Source organism: Eumetopias jubatus, unplaced genomic scaffold (assembly GCF_037043125.1).
Source record: "Eumetopias jubatus isolate StellerSeaLion01/CBP00866 unplaced genomic scaffold, mEumJub1_p1.0 scaffold_4, whole genome shotgun sequence".
NCBI classification, from domain to species: Eukaryota; Metazoa; Chordata; class Mammalia; order Carnivora; family Otariidae; genus Eumetopias; species Eumetopias jubatus.
The window spans coordinates 23047110-23061833 of NW_028274810.1; the positions used below are offsets into that span (position 1 = coordinate 23047110).

General features: G+C 41.1%; 1 protein-coding gene and 1 pseudogene across 1 annotated transcript in view; one reads left to right on the plus strand and one right to left on the minus strand.

Annotated features, from left to right (window-relative positions):
- The window catches only part of SLC35A3 (solute carrier family 35 member A3), a 54735-nt gene extending 41575 nt beyond the window's left edge, over positions 1 to 13160 (minus strand). The window contains exon 1 of the mRNA XM_028102125.2: positions 13018 to 13160. The gene's annotated coding sequence lies outside the window, so the exon portion shown is untranslated. The remainder of the gene's footprint in view (positions 1 to 13017) is intronic.
- Positions 8776 to 8842, plus strand: LOC114208129 (U4 spliceosomal RNA; annotated as a pseudogene).
- Positions 13161 to 14724: the final 1564 nt, after the last annotated feature.

Below are 14724 nucleotides of genomic sequence, written 5' to 3' on the forward strand. Positions count from 1 at the left end.
AACTAACTCCCTGCCAATAGAAGATACAGTTCAAACTCACACAAAACAATCTCTCACAATCTGGCCCCAACTTAAATTCTCTGCCATAAACTATGACCGGTCTCAAACACTTTTTCTTCATGCATTCTTTGAATAAATATCCCTTTTTAAAAAATACACTTTCCTTGGGACACCTTGGTGGCTGTTGGTTAAACATCCAACTCTTGATCTCAGCTCAGGTCTTGATCTCAGAGTGATGAGTTCAAGCTCCGCACTGGGCTTGGAGCCTACTTTAAAAAAATTTTTTTTAATTATAAATTTTCTTTCCTCTTCTTTATCTATTTCTCATCTTGTATCAAAATACAAATCTACTCTCAGTGAAGTTTTCCTAAGTTTCAAGCAGACTAAAGCCTCCCCTCTACTATATTCCAATATGATTTTATATTTATATTTTGTAATACCACTTATAAATTTTATCAATCTAATTTGTTGACATATATGCATATCTGTGTTTTATTCATCATTGTATTTCCTGCATCTCCTCATGAGGATATGTCACATAACAGGCAGGTATTCTATGTTGAATTTATAAAAGAATAAATAAACTCTACAATATGTAAATTCTCAGAAAGGAAAAATGATCCTTGAAAATTAAGTCTCTCTGTATAATACATAAAAGATACAGGCACCCATGCCAAAACTGGTTCTCATTAAATGTTTCCCAATAATTGTAACTTCACAAGTTAAATTAATAAAAGAACATTTACTGAGCACCTACAGCATATCAGACATTGTGCTAGGTGCTTTATAGGTATTATCCCATTTAATCTGTAAAAGAAGGAATCACTAATTTTACAGATTTAAAAAATCTGTAGGTTCTGAGATATTAAGTATATAATTTGCCTTGCATAACATGTCAGAGCTCAGATATAAAGCAAGATTTCTCTCAGTCAAAGCTATCAATTCATGGCTTATGAATTTTTGCAGTAAGTCTTTTGCATGGTTTTTGCAGTAAAGGCTAAGTGTTTAAAAATGTCTACGTTTTAGATGGACAGTCAACATAGTATATTAGAGTATGCCTTTGGACTCAGACCGCCTAATTTCACTTTCTGTCCCCACCACTTGATAAATAATGCATATTATTTAATCTCCCTGTCCCCCCTTTCCCTCATCTATAATGGGAGGGAGGGAAGGGGGGAAGAGTATGTACCTCACACAATGGTTATGAGGATTAAAAGATATCAGTCAGAAGAAGTGGTTATAATACTACAGTGCTTTATTTGAATATTCACTGAATACCTTTACAAGACTTACTCATGTTAGAAAATGCTACTAGAAATGTTGTTTGTTTTTTAACGATTTTATTTATTTATTATTTGACAGAGAGAGACACAGCAAGAGAGGGAACACAAGCAGGAGGAGTGGGAGAGGGAGAAGCAGGCTTCCTGCGGAGCAGGGAGCCTGATATGGGGCTCAATCCCAGGACCCTGAGATCATGATCTGAGCCCAAGGCAGACGCTTAACGACTGAGCGACCCAGGAGCCCCTAGAAATGTTGTTTAAATGTGGCTTTAAAGAACATATGAATTTTAAAAAAAAACTTCATATCCAACTTTTACAGAAAAAGTAAGCAGAGCAAATATAATGTTGTATTTAGACACTCTCTTACTGGAATGATCTTTTTTAGCATTTTACCTGTTGTGACCTAAGAGTTTCAACTTCATCTTAACTCTAATTTCTACTGTATTTCCTGATCTAGCATACTTTTTCAACCAAAACACTTATCTCCAGACAGCAACTGGTTCTTTGGTTTTTGAGTGTATCTCCAATATGAATGACAAACTAGTAAGAATTCCAGGCAGCCAATTTAGATAGAGAAGCTGAGTAACATTCAAGCTTATAAAGTAAAAACTCTCATATTTATATACCAAACACTCTCAAAATCTACATAGAAGACATTTAAAAATTCATTAAAAATATATAACCACAGCACTACACTCCTTCATTAAAGCAGACAATTAAGTTGAATGTACTTAGGATTGACTTGCTTTTTAGAGGGTCAACATCTAATGTTTAGCTACCAATTCATATTGATCTGAACTTTAATAATAAATTCATACACATGAATAACGATATTAACTGCTGGTTTAGTGATGTTCAAATGATGGTGTTCAATGACACTATTAACTGCTGGTTTGATTTCAGTTACTGATAGGTCTACAATTTACTATGAATTTTTCTGCAGTTTCATACACACACACACAAATTCCACAGCAGATTAATATCAAATAGAAAGTTCCCTCTCTAAAACTTTCAGGAGAAGGAAAAAGGCTCAAAAGTTATACTTCACAGGGGCACCTGGGTGGCTCAGTCGGTTAAGCGGCTGCCTTCGGCTCAGGTCATGATCCCAGGGTCCTGGGATCGAGCCCCATGTCCGGCTCCCTGCTCAGCAGAGAGCCTGCTTCTCCCTCTCCCTCTGCCTGCCACTCTGCCTACTTGTGCTCTCAAGTTATCTCATCTCTCTGTCAAATAAATAAATAAAATCTTTAAAAAAAAAAAGTTATACTTCACAGTTACTGAATGATAAGACTGGGCTTTAAGTGAGGTTATTTCAGTTGATTCTAATATGTATCAAGTCATTCATTCATCATATTGAGCTCCTACTATGTGAAAGACACATCTGCGGCTGTCAGTTAAGCATCTGCCTTCAGCTCAGGTCATGATCTCCAGGTCCTGGGATTGAGCCCTGCATCAGGCTCCTTGCTCAATGAGGAGTCCACTTCTTCCTCTCCCTCTGCATCTTGATGCCCCCCCCAACTCGTGCTCTCTCTCTCTCAAATAAATAAATAAAACCTTAAAAAAAAAAAGACACATCTAAGGATACAAATTATATCCATATCAAATATAACTGAAGCAGCGTAAAGAGTGTTTGCAGAACCTAGGGCCAGTTATTTGACCTGCATGACCTTTAATATTCTCACCTATAAAATGGGGGTGAAAGGAAATAGAATATGCTACCCATAAAATATGCCACTTTAGCATATTCGTTATTTTGAGCTGTAGGTACCTAAAAAACAGCAAATGCAGGGAGGCTTTCCCCAAACCTCCCTGTTCTGCCTAAAAACAAATCCTCTACAAGGAACTCAGTTGTCATAAATCCCCTCCCCAAAGGACTTTCATCAACCAGGGAGGACTGACTCACTACAGAAGAGAAGATTAACAGTTAACACTATACCCAGACAAACCTTGCCACAAACTATCTTACCTCTTACCTATTCTTCTAAGGGTCCATTCATCTTTCCTAAAAATTGCTTACTTTCCCCTAAGAGGCCTACATCTCCCTTCCCTTTTCCCTCTCAGAATGGTATTTAATCCTGAATTCTAAAGCTACTCCTTTGAGTTACTCATTTTCCCTGAGTGTATACCTTGTATACATAGAGAATATATGTTAATAAGCCTCTGTTTTTCTCTTGTTAATCTGTCTTTTACTATAAGGGTCTTGGCTAGGAACTCAGAAGATCAGAAAGAAAATTATTTTCTTGGGGCGCCTGGGTGGCTCAGTTGTTAAGCGTCTGCCTTCAGCTCAGGTCATGGTCCCAGGGTCCCAGGATCAAGCCCAGCATCGGGCTCCCTGCTCGGCAGGAAGCCTGCTTCTCCCTCTCCCACTCCCCCTGCTTGTGTTCCCTCTCTCGCTGCCTCTCTCTCTGTCAAATAAATAAATAAAATATTTTTAAAAAAAGAAAAGAAAATTATTTTCTTCTCCTACAGTTCCTGGTGACAAAGGATGGGATTGCTGAAATACCTACGTAGAACTCACAGATGGGACCCCAGAGCTCACAGATGGGACCCTGGAAGAACTGGCAGAAGCCAGAGATGGGTAAGAATTCTTACCAAATCAGCTCTCCTTGATCTGTCTGTAACGCCCAGTCAGTCAAGAGAACATGGTAAAATTTCATACGGTCCCTTCCTTTCCAAAATCAGATTAGCAGAAGAAAAACATTTGTAAATATTAGTTCTCTGAATTAAGATTCTTGGTAATTTGGTTTTGGGGTACCCGCTGGTTACTGATCCTTGCCTCCCAAAGTGCAGCTACTACTTCCCTATTTGTCTCATTTTGTGCCTTAAATATTTGGCTTGGCTTTCTGCTTGCCTGGGGCATGCAGGTTATTGGTTCTTGGGTGTGCAAGTGGCTCAACCATCAGGTTAGGAGTCATAAGAATATATAAGAGTAAGAAAATATAAGAATACAGAATATAGAACAGGAGCTGGACAGAAATGTGGGTTGCACCCCATTGGAAGCTAGCATCCTACTGACTGTTGCCAGTTGGGGCGTGGGGATGAAATGGGGACATGTTGTCTCTTTCTTTTGGCTATCTTTAGTAGTGGTTCTAGACCTTGGGAGGGCTGCATTTTTTTACCTTCTCTGGGGATGTCTCTTGCATCACGGTTAAGTCATAAAAGGCTTATTGGTTTTGGTTTTGGTTTTAAGTCACTTGATAGGTTTACCTTTGGTTTAAAAAAAACATTTTTTGGAAAAAAATATTTTTAAAAAGGAGTTCAGTACTGCCAGGAATATTAACTGTTTGTCCCAACTGAAACCTGATAATAAGGTGTCTGAAAGGATTTTTTAAAGGAACTCTGTGGTCAAGTTAGTCTAATTGGAAGCTGGTATTTGGAGAGCTATTTGTTAAGGCCTCTCTGTTCTACTTCATCCTATTCTTCCCATGAGAACTTTTCAGTCCACCGAAGTCCTCTTCCTGAACCCCTGCTGGCTATATGCTCCACCAACTCTGTCTACCTCCTTCTTATTGGCATGATTTTGCTGAGGATAAGCTGGGCCTGCACTGGTTTCTTTGGGAAACCTAAGATCTTCCCAAACTGGCTCCTCGAAGACCTCTGTCCCTTCCCATTGCTTCTGTTCCTTCTTCCTCCTTTAGCCAACTTCAATCTTCCATTCAGTTCCCTCGAATCCTTCAGGCCCCATCTCCTCCATCCCTCTATCCACCCCTGCAAGACTCCTTCCTTCCCACTTTAGCCCTCAGATGCCTACAGTCACTTGAACTTTAAGCCCCCTATCCTCCATCAGGCGCTCTAAGAGAGTTAGAGACAACTACCCTGATGCTGAAAAGGGAAAGGGAGCTATTTGGATACTGGGCAAATGAACAATCTTAAAAAGTCTTCTCAGGGGCGCCTGGGTGGCTCAGTCGGTTAAGCGGCTGCCTTCGGCTCAGGTCATGATCCCAGGGTCCTGGGATCGAGCCCCACATCGGGCTCCCTGCTCAGCGGAGAGCCTGCTTCCCCCTCTCCCTCTGCCTGCCTCTCTGCCTACTTGTTCTCTCTCTCTGTCAAATAAATAAATAAAATAAAAAAAAAAAAACCTTTAAAAATTAAAAAAAAAAAAAGTCTTCTCAGGGCACCTGGCTGGCTCAGTCAGAGAAGTGTGTGACTCTTGATCTCAGGGTCATGAGCTCAAGGCCCACATTGGGTGGAGATTACTTAAATAAATAAACTTAGGGGGAAAAAAGTCTTTTCAACAAATATTAGTAAAAAACTTCAGCCATCTGAACAGGTAACTTTATCTTATTCCATCTGCCAGAAACACAATTTGGATCCAACTGTTCTTTTATATAAACTAGTGAGTTTTCGGGGCGCCTGGGTGGCTCAGTCGTTAAGCGTCTGCCTTTGGCTCAGGTCATGATCTCAGGGTCCTGGGACTGAGCCCCACATCCGGCTCCCTGCTCTGCGGGAAGCCTGCTTCTCCCTCTCCCACTCCCCCTGCTTGTGTTCCCTCTCTCGCTGTGTCTCTCTCTGTCAAATAAATAAATAAAATCTTAAAAAAGAAAAAACAACAACTAGTGAGTTTTCTATTATTGTACCTGACATATGGCTAAGAATTTAAAAGAAAAGCTGTAAGATCTCATTTCTGTTTGTCTACATGTTTTAGATGTGTGATATTTTTCTACCTCTAGATGGTCTTGCCAAAAGTAGTTTGTAAAAGAGCTCAATTTAAATTATGGAAAAAGGAGTACTATATTAATTTAAAATTCTCTGAGAGGAATACAGAAACTAACACAAATGTTTTTAAGTTCACATGACTCCAGTAATCTTTGGCAAATAAGAATATTGTTGGTTTAGCTGAAACAACAACAATAATAAAAACAAACAAACAAAATGGATATATCCCAAAATTGTCAGCATTAAATATAATGTAGACATACTGCTTTTCTACCTGGGTTTACGAGTCAAATAAGCACACGTTATCTCTATGTTACAAAATCTGTCAGCAAGAAAAAATAGTAAGCTGCTTAATGTCTCATGAAATTTTCATGAGTAACTGAAACGTATTTGTTTGAATACGTTTATTCAAACAAGTGAATTAAATAAATGTAAAAGTTTAAATGTAAAAAAATTTAAAAATATAAAAATTCATAAATGAACTTTTCAACAATAATTATTTTTTATAGTATGTCTGCTTGAAATAGTTTCCCAAATTTTTTTGGTAACTTATGTCTTTAGAGTTTTGCGAAGTCAAGTTAAATGATGGATATTCAGTGAATAGGTAAAAAAAAGGGGGGGGTTGGAGTGCACGTCCTGAGGTAACCAGAATGTCGGTGTATGAAAACATTTCAAAATTACTTACTTCCTAGTTTTCACTAGAAATAAGGGTTCTAAGAGTTAAGAATTCTAATTAATATATGTAATTAAAATACTAGAAATAAGAGGGGGAACTCTGTATACAAGGAAAGTAAATGTGTTTTGGTATGAAAAACTAGGGGATATGGAGATATGTTTTTGTCAAGGGGAAAAAAAAAAGAGTAATTTTGTCCTAAAGTAGAATAATTGGTTGTTCCAGAATGAGAAAGAGCAAAATAAAAGACAAAACAAATAGACATAGAAAGCTGGGAAGAGAGAGAGAAATTTATTTTGAGTGGTCAAGTAGCTAAAATTGAATGCATGAATTATAAGGGTTATAAAAACAAGCATTAATATCAAAAGTACATTGATGTAAAACTAGAATTGAGTCTTTTTTTCAAAAAGATTTTATTTATTTATTTGACACAGAGAGAGAGAGAAGCAGAGGGAGAGGGAGAAGCAGACTCCCCGCTGAGCAAGGAGCCTGACACTGGACTCAGTCCCAGGACCCGAGGATCATGACCTCCCTGGAAGGCAGACGCTTAACTGACTGAGTCACCCAGGCACCCTAGAATTGAGTCTTGTTTCTCCTTAAAGAACAAAGTTTTCAGGGTGCCTGGGTGGCTCAGATGATTGGGCATCTGCCTTCAGCTCAGGTCATGATCCCAGAGTCCTGGGATCGAGCCCCAGATCCGGTTCCTGGCTCGGCAGGGAGCCTGCTTCTCCCTCTCCCTCTGCCTCTCCCCCTGCTCATGGTCTGTCTCTCTCTGTGTCTCGAATGAATAAATAAAATCTTAAAAAAAAAAAAAAACAAAGTTTTCTTGGACTATGGATCTACTCTTGATAAGATTGTGAAAGGTTTTCCTTTACCTTTTAAGTAACCTGCTTAGAAAACAAAGATCCTGTGTTTCATCAAAATAACTTCCTGTGCTTCCCATTTTCTTTATCAGGTCTTTGATTACTTAAAAAAACAGAGTCTTCTCTATTAAAAGAGCTAAAGTTATATATATATGTGTATATATATATATATAGGAACTCTATGGTCAAGTTAGTCTAACTGGAAGCTGACATTTATATATCATATATATATATATATATATATATATATAAAACTATGTAACTTTCAGTATTTGCCTTCAATGTTTTTGTCACCTTAAAGGGATTGTTTCACAGGACCTATGATCCTATTTAATCATGTGTTTTAAACCCTATTAATATGTTTGGCAAAATTCCCCAAAATTAAATCCTAAATGAAGTCTTTTGGACCTGGAACTTTGATTTGTTCCAGAGGGTCCCTGAAACATCTCAAAAGATTTGTTCTCTCTCCTTATTAAAAAAAGAGATGTCAAACTAATGAGGTTTATTTGATATGTCAGATTATATAGAAAGCCTTGCTAAATAAGAAGTGATGTTTAACCTTCTTAGGTTATATTTGTATGGATGGATGTTATTAATATGTGTTCCAGAAATTGTATAAAATTTCTTAAAATCTGATATAGCTGGTATAATGTCATCAGTCATAATTCCAGTTATCATCTTAAAGTATGTGTCACAGAAATAACCAAATATCCTTGTCAACTGCATTAGAAATGAACTCTCAGATCTTTTTTTTTTTTTTTAAAGATTTAATTTATTTATTCATGAGAGAGAGAGAGAGAAGCAGAGGGAGAAGCAGGCTTCCCCACTGAGCAGGGAGCCCGGTGCGGGACTTGATCCCAGGAGCCTGGGATCATGACCTGAGCCAAAGGCAGACGCTTAACCATCTGAGCCACCCAGACGCCCATGAACTCTCAGATCTTTAACCATGGCCATTTTAAGTCTTTTGTCATTTACAGTAGTTATTTTTTTATGCTGATGTTTTCATGAAAGCTTTTCCAAGCTGCTATGATCCAAAAATGCTTGTCTTCAAAAAGATTCATGGAAATAATTCTGACAAGTACTCTAGAAAACAGGTTTCTGACAACTTTTTAAGATCATACCATTGAACTAAGAATTTTCAGAATTCCATAGAAAAAAAACTGAAGGATTCATAAAACTACAATCCAAGATCAAGCAAAACAAGAATTAAACGGGACTGAATAAACTGATGAGGATGATTATAATTTCTGAGTTTTTGTTTCAAACACTGCTGGTTCTTTAACATTTTGTTTAAAAGATTTAAGGAAGCTTTGCACAGTGGCAGTATCGTAGCCAATGAGGTTTATCTGAGGCGTGATTATTGCTAATTAAACGATTTAAGGAAGGGGCGCCTGGGTGGCTCAGTCAGTTAAGCATCTGCCTTCAGCTCAGGTCGTGATCTCGGGGTCCTGGGATCGAGCCCCAAGTCAGGCTTCCTGCTCAACCGGGAGCCTGCTTCCTCCTCTTCCCTGCCCCTGCTCCTGCTCTCTCTGTGTCAAATAAATACATAAAATCTTTTTTAAAATTTTGTTTTTAATTAAAGATTAAAGGAAACCTTTTCTCTTAAGCTTTCTTTAACTTACAATTTGGTAAAGGGTACCTTCGTAAACAGAATTGAAACATTTATCTTTTTCTCCTTACCTAATTCCTCCAGAATTCAGAAACCCTTAGTATTTTTAGTTTCATGGCAATGTAGTTATTTGTACAAGTTCAATATGAATCTGTTCTCCCTGTAACAAGACACAACTGGAAATACTGGCTATACTGCCTAAGTTTTGACTGGAATGTCACATTTGAGAAGGATGGGTATAATATCAGATATGACCAACAACTTTAAGAAACAAAGATTGACTTTATAGAGCCAATAAAGCCCCTCCAAAAAAAGCCCAACTGGTATCTTTCAGCGTTCTCAGTCTTAATCAGGGAGGTAAGGAAGGTCAATTCCCGGCAGGCCCAAGAAACCCAGGATCTCTTAGGGACCTCTAGAAGAGAGAAGAGAGGAATTCACCCAAATCTAAAGGTATTGCAGGGGGTTCCTGGGTGGCTCAGTTGGTTAAGCGGCTGCCTTCAGCTGGGATCATGATCCCAGGCTCCTGGGATGGAGCCCCTTATCATTATCAGGCTCTCTGCTTGGCGAGTAGCCTGCTTCTTCCTCTCCCACTCCCACTCCCCCTGCTTGTGTTCCCTCTCTCAGGGTCTCTCTCTCTGTCAAATAAATAAATAAAATCTTGAAAAAAAGAAATTAAAAGTATTGCAGGCAAAGTCTGATGGTGAATCCTCGGCTTGGTTTCCTAGCCTTGAGGAGCTTTTAAAAGTCCACCTGGAGATTCCTTCTCAAAAGTTCCAGCAAGGCAGACTTTAAAAGATCCTATATGGTTAATCACTATTCTTACATAAGTAATCAAACCAAGTTTAATGAAACTAGACTGATTTTATTTATTTTATTTTTTTAAAAGATTTTTATTTTTTTAAAGATTTTATTTATTTATTTGAGAGAGAGAATGAGAGATAGAGAGCACGAGAGGGAAGAGGGTCAGAGGGAGAAGCAGACTCCCTGCTGAGCAGGTAGTCCGATGTGGGACTCCATCCAGGGACTCCAGGATCATGACCTGAGCCGAAGGCAGTCGCTTAACCAACTGAGCCACCCAGGCGCCCCAACTAGACTGATTTTACACACAAGTTAGTCATACTCTGTTTATCTTTGGTAGAAATGGAGATGACTGTAGAGAAAAAAAATTATGTTTCAGTAGCACACTACTGTGGATATCAGATTCTAGACCTGTTATTGTCTTTGGGGTTTTGTTATCTACCGATAAACCGGACTGGATCCTGAATTCCTCTAGTTTCCTCCAATATCTCACTATGACTGTCCAAACTAACATTCCCAACTTTCTCCCACCCTTCCGACTTGGAATCACTAAGAACAAAAACTGCCCTTTTGCTAAAGCCCTGTAAGCTGAAGCTGGACAACTGGATACGAGTTGTGATACAAGTGATTCTGGAGACAAAGATTAATTCTTGTGTGGTGGTGTAACCTTATTTCAGATTTTTATTAATAATCTTATATTTGAATTTGCCTTTCTGGTCCATGTTTGATCCTAGTAATAAATCTTTGAGGTAGTATAAATTCCTCAAATAACCATAATAAAATGCAAATTAACAAATATTATAAAATTATAGGGCTCAGCACACAAGAGGAAAAAAGAGTATTTTGGACTAATGGTAGACTTCAGAAAGCTTTGTAAGGTGTCAACTTCTAGTTATAAATAAAATAAGTCCTAGGGATACTGTATAGCATGGTGACTATAGTTAATAATACCATATTATATATTTGAAGTTGCTAAGAGAGTAGATCTTAAAAGTTCTTATCAGAAGAAAAAAAGTAGGGCACCTGGGTGGCTCAGTCGTTAAGCGTCTGCCTTCGGCTCAGGTCATGATCCCAGGGTCCTGGGATCGAGTCCCGCATCGGGCTCCCTGCTCTGCGGGGAGCCTACTTCTCCCTCTCCTACTCCCCCTGCTTGTGTTCCTGCTCTCGCTATCTCTCTGTCAAATAAATAAATAAAATCTTAAAAAAAAAGAAGAAAAAAAGTATATTAACTATGCGTGGTGATGAACTTTAACTAGACTTATTGTGGTGATCATTCTGCAATATATACAAATACCGAAACATTATGTTGTACACGTGAAACTCATATGATGTCATATGTCAATTATATCTTAAGAAATATTTTTAAAAAGAAGGTGCCATTTAAGGCATTAAAGAATAAGTAGAATCGGGGCGCCTGGGTGGCTCAGATGGTTAAACATCTGCCTTTGACTCAGGCCATGATCCCGGGGGTCCTGAGATGGAGCCCCATGTAGGACTCCTTGCTCAGTGGGGAGCCTGCTTCTCCCTCTCCCTCTGCCTGCTGCTCTCCCTGCTTGTGTGCCCTCTCTTGATCTCTCTCTCTCTCCCCCATCTCTGTCTCTGTCAAATAAATAAATAAAATCTTAAAAAAAAAAAAAATAAGTAGAATCTCTACAAAGATGGTAAGGAAAATCCTTGTAGAAGAAAGGATGCAAGCAAAGACCAAGGCAGGTAGGCATAAAGCACGTTCAGAAATAACACTTCCAAATAACTACTGCAGTTTAGCTAAAAACAAAAACAAAAACAAAAACAAAAAACCAGGATTATGTGAGATAAAGTTAATTTTAAAAAATGAAAGGGACATATTGATCTGATTGGAGCTATGGAGAGCTGCAATTTTGAAAGGTTTTGAATACCACCCTAAATAATTTTAAATGTATTTTGGATCCAATAGAGGGTCACTGAGTGTTTCTGAGGGAAGAGTAACCAGGGACTGCATAAGCTCTCTAACTCTAAGAAGCAGTATGGAGGGGAGTGACTGGAAGGGGGACAAATTGAGGGAAGCAAGTCCAGTTTGGAAGCCATTGCTATATTGCAAATAAGAGAAGAGAAACACCACATTTAGCACGGATGTAGAGGGAAAGAAAAAGGGGAGAAGTAAACTGAGACGCTGAAAAAGCAGACTCTACTTAGGAGGAAGTGTTAGGTAGGAAATGTTAGGACCATTAACATAAACTTAAAACTCATTCCCTTAAAGGAAACAACCGGAGTTTACCAATGAACCTAAGAGCACCAAGTGAGAAACTGTACCATATTTCATCTTTAACTATCAAAGTTGAATGTTGACTGAAAACCCAAAACTCTGATTCCATTTTCAAATACTGCGTGTAATAAAACATAATAAAAGATTCAGTCTTTCTACTAAAATAATGAAACGTAGGTGGTTGGCTAAGCAAGGCCCATTTCAACGTTCAATATCATTCTTCATAGTTCATTTGAACCAGCGTTCCTGAAAGGTGGTTAGTTGGTTAAATAAATGCTATTAAAATCCTCCCTTCCTCAACACTCAGAACCCTCCCCCAGCATACACGCGCGCGCGCACACACACCTGTTCTGATAGGAATCTCACCTAGCTTCGGACTGCCCCTGCCCGTGTACTAGCCTTACCAAGGACAGCCCTTCCATCTCTTGAAGTCCCTGCGGCTTCTTGAGCGCAGGGTCCTCGTCTGGTGGATCGGCGCCTACCACAGGGCTACACTCGGAGCGGGAGCTCAAGGGACGCTCCCCGAAGGAACGACGGCCAGCCCGGCCCACCGGCCACCGGGCTCCGCACGCCCCAGGCTCTGAGGCACACAGTGCCGTTTTCATTCGCTTGACACACCCCTTTCCTCGGGCCCTTTTCCTCCTCCACCCAGCACATTCCGCACGTCGTCCCTCGGAGGTACAACGTGTCACTTCATCCCCTCCCACCCGTGCTTAGCTGGACTCCGTCCCCTTCACTCTGACGGACTTTCCCTCAGGCTCCCGCACACCTTTTCCTCCGCCTCCGCCTCCGCCTCCTCCTCCCGGAGCTGCGCCGGACCCCCCAGTAGCCTCTCGCGCTCCGGCCGGCTGCTGCAGCAGCCTGCTGCCCTACGCCCGCCCCCCCCCCGCCCCGCTCACCTTCCGCGCAGCTCGACAGGCTGCCTGCACCCCGGGCGGCGCCTCAGCTCCGCCCGGCACCCCAGGCTGTCCAGCCGGCTGGGTCCCCCGCGACCCCTGGACGCGCTGAGCCGCCGGCTCCAGCCGCCTTAGCCGCCGCAAGCCTGGTGCGGCCCAGGCGTTTCCGGGTTCCCGCGGTCCCGTCCCCCAAATGCTCCGGCTTCCGCCTCGGCCCGGGCAACCGCCGTTCCCGGCTCGGCTGTGGCGGCCCCAGCTTGGCGTTTGCCAGCTCTGTCCCGAAGGCGAGGCACCTAGGGGGCTCGGCCGGCAGCCCCCGGTGTAGGCTCCACCGTCGCGTCGCCGCCCGGGGCACTTGCCTCCTGCTAGATGTGTCCGGGGTGGAAGAGTTAGATGGAGTGGCTCCGACCCGGGCTTCTGCGGGGTTGTCCGGTTGTGCAGGGTGCCAGGGCGTCCGACTGCGAAAGGAAAGGCAAGTCCTTTGGGGCAAAGGACCCTCTGAGGGAGTGAAGAGGCGGATCCAGGAAACAAACAACCCCACTGCTAGAAATAGCTGTTACTGTCCCTGAAAACAGCGAGATTAGCCCTGGCATGGTCTGCCACCCAGGAGTCCAGAAGAAGGCTTGTTGAGTTGGAAATGACCACTTCTCCCATCCTGGCCGAGACCTTGAGTTTGAGGAGAGCCCAAAGCTCTCTTAGTGCTATTAACCAGGAGAGGGGAAGAAACAACAACAGAAAGAAAAAAAAAAAAAAAAATGGGGCCAGAGGATCCCAGAGTCCTAAGAGACTAACCCCTTCCTGGCTTCATGGATCCCTTACACAATACTACTTTTTTTTTTTTTTTAAGATTTTATTTATTTGACAGAGAGAGACACAGCGAGAAAGGGAACACAAGCAGGGGGAGTGGGAGAGGGAGAAGCAGGCTTCCCTTGGAGCAGGGAGCCCGATATGGGGCTCGATCCCTCATGACCTGAGCCACCCAGGCGCCCCACAACACTACCTTTTGAAGGCCTTCTGATATCTTTGTTGGAAACCCTCCAACCACGGCAGTCCATTCTGATGGTGGACAAGCTAAAATTAATGTTCTAGGTCCAGTTTGATCATCAAATTGTAGAGCAGGAATATCCCTTTCCTCTTTTTTTTAAGATTTTATTTATTTATTTGACAGAGGGATAGAGAGAGGGCACAAGTAGGCAGAGCAGCAGGCAGAGGGAGAGGGAGAAGCAGGCTCTCCACTGAGCAGGGAGCCGGATGCGGGGCTCGATGCCAGGACCCGGGGATCATGACCCGAGCCCAAGGCAGCTGCTTAACCAACTAAGCCACCCAGGCGCCCCTATCTCTTTCCTCTTAACACAATGCCTCTGTAAATGAAGCCTACATCTGTTTATATTGCACATGATTAAAACTACCTCCGTAGAGACAGAGCAGGAAAATAAAATTAAACTGTGTTAGAAAAATAACTGGCTTTAAAATTTTCTGTATTATGACCTTGAGAAAATCCCTGGATGTGGAACTTTATATTAGATCTTAATGTTTGTCCAAATATTCTGGAAACAAAATATGGCTGGTACAAAATAGTAATAGCTAGGCACTATTCTAACATATCTATCTATTTATATTTTTTAATTCAAAAAATGGTACTTAGTAAATATGTGTGGTTGTAAGGGGAAAGAGATATAAATGTTTTAAAAATACACCAGCGGAGGTCAA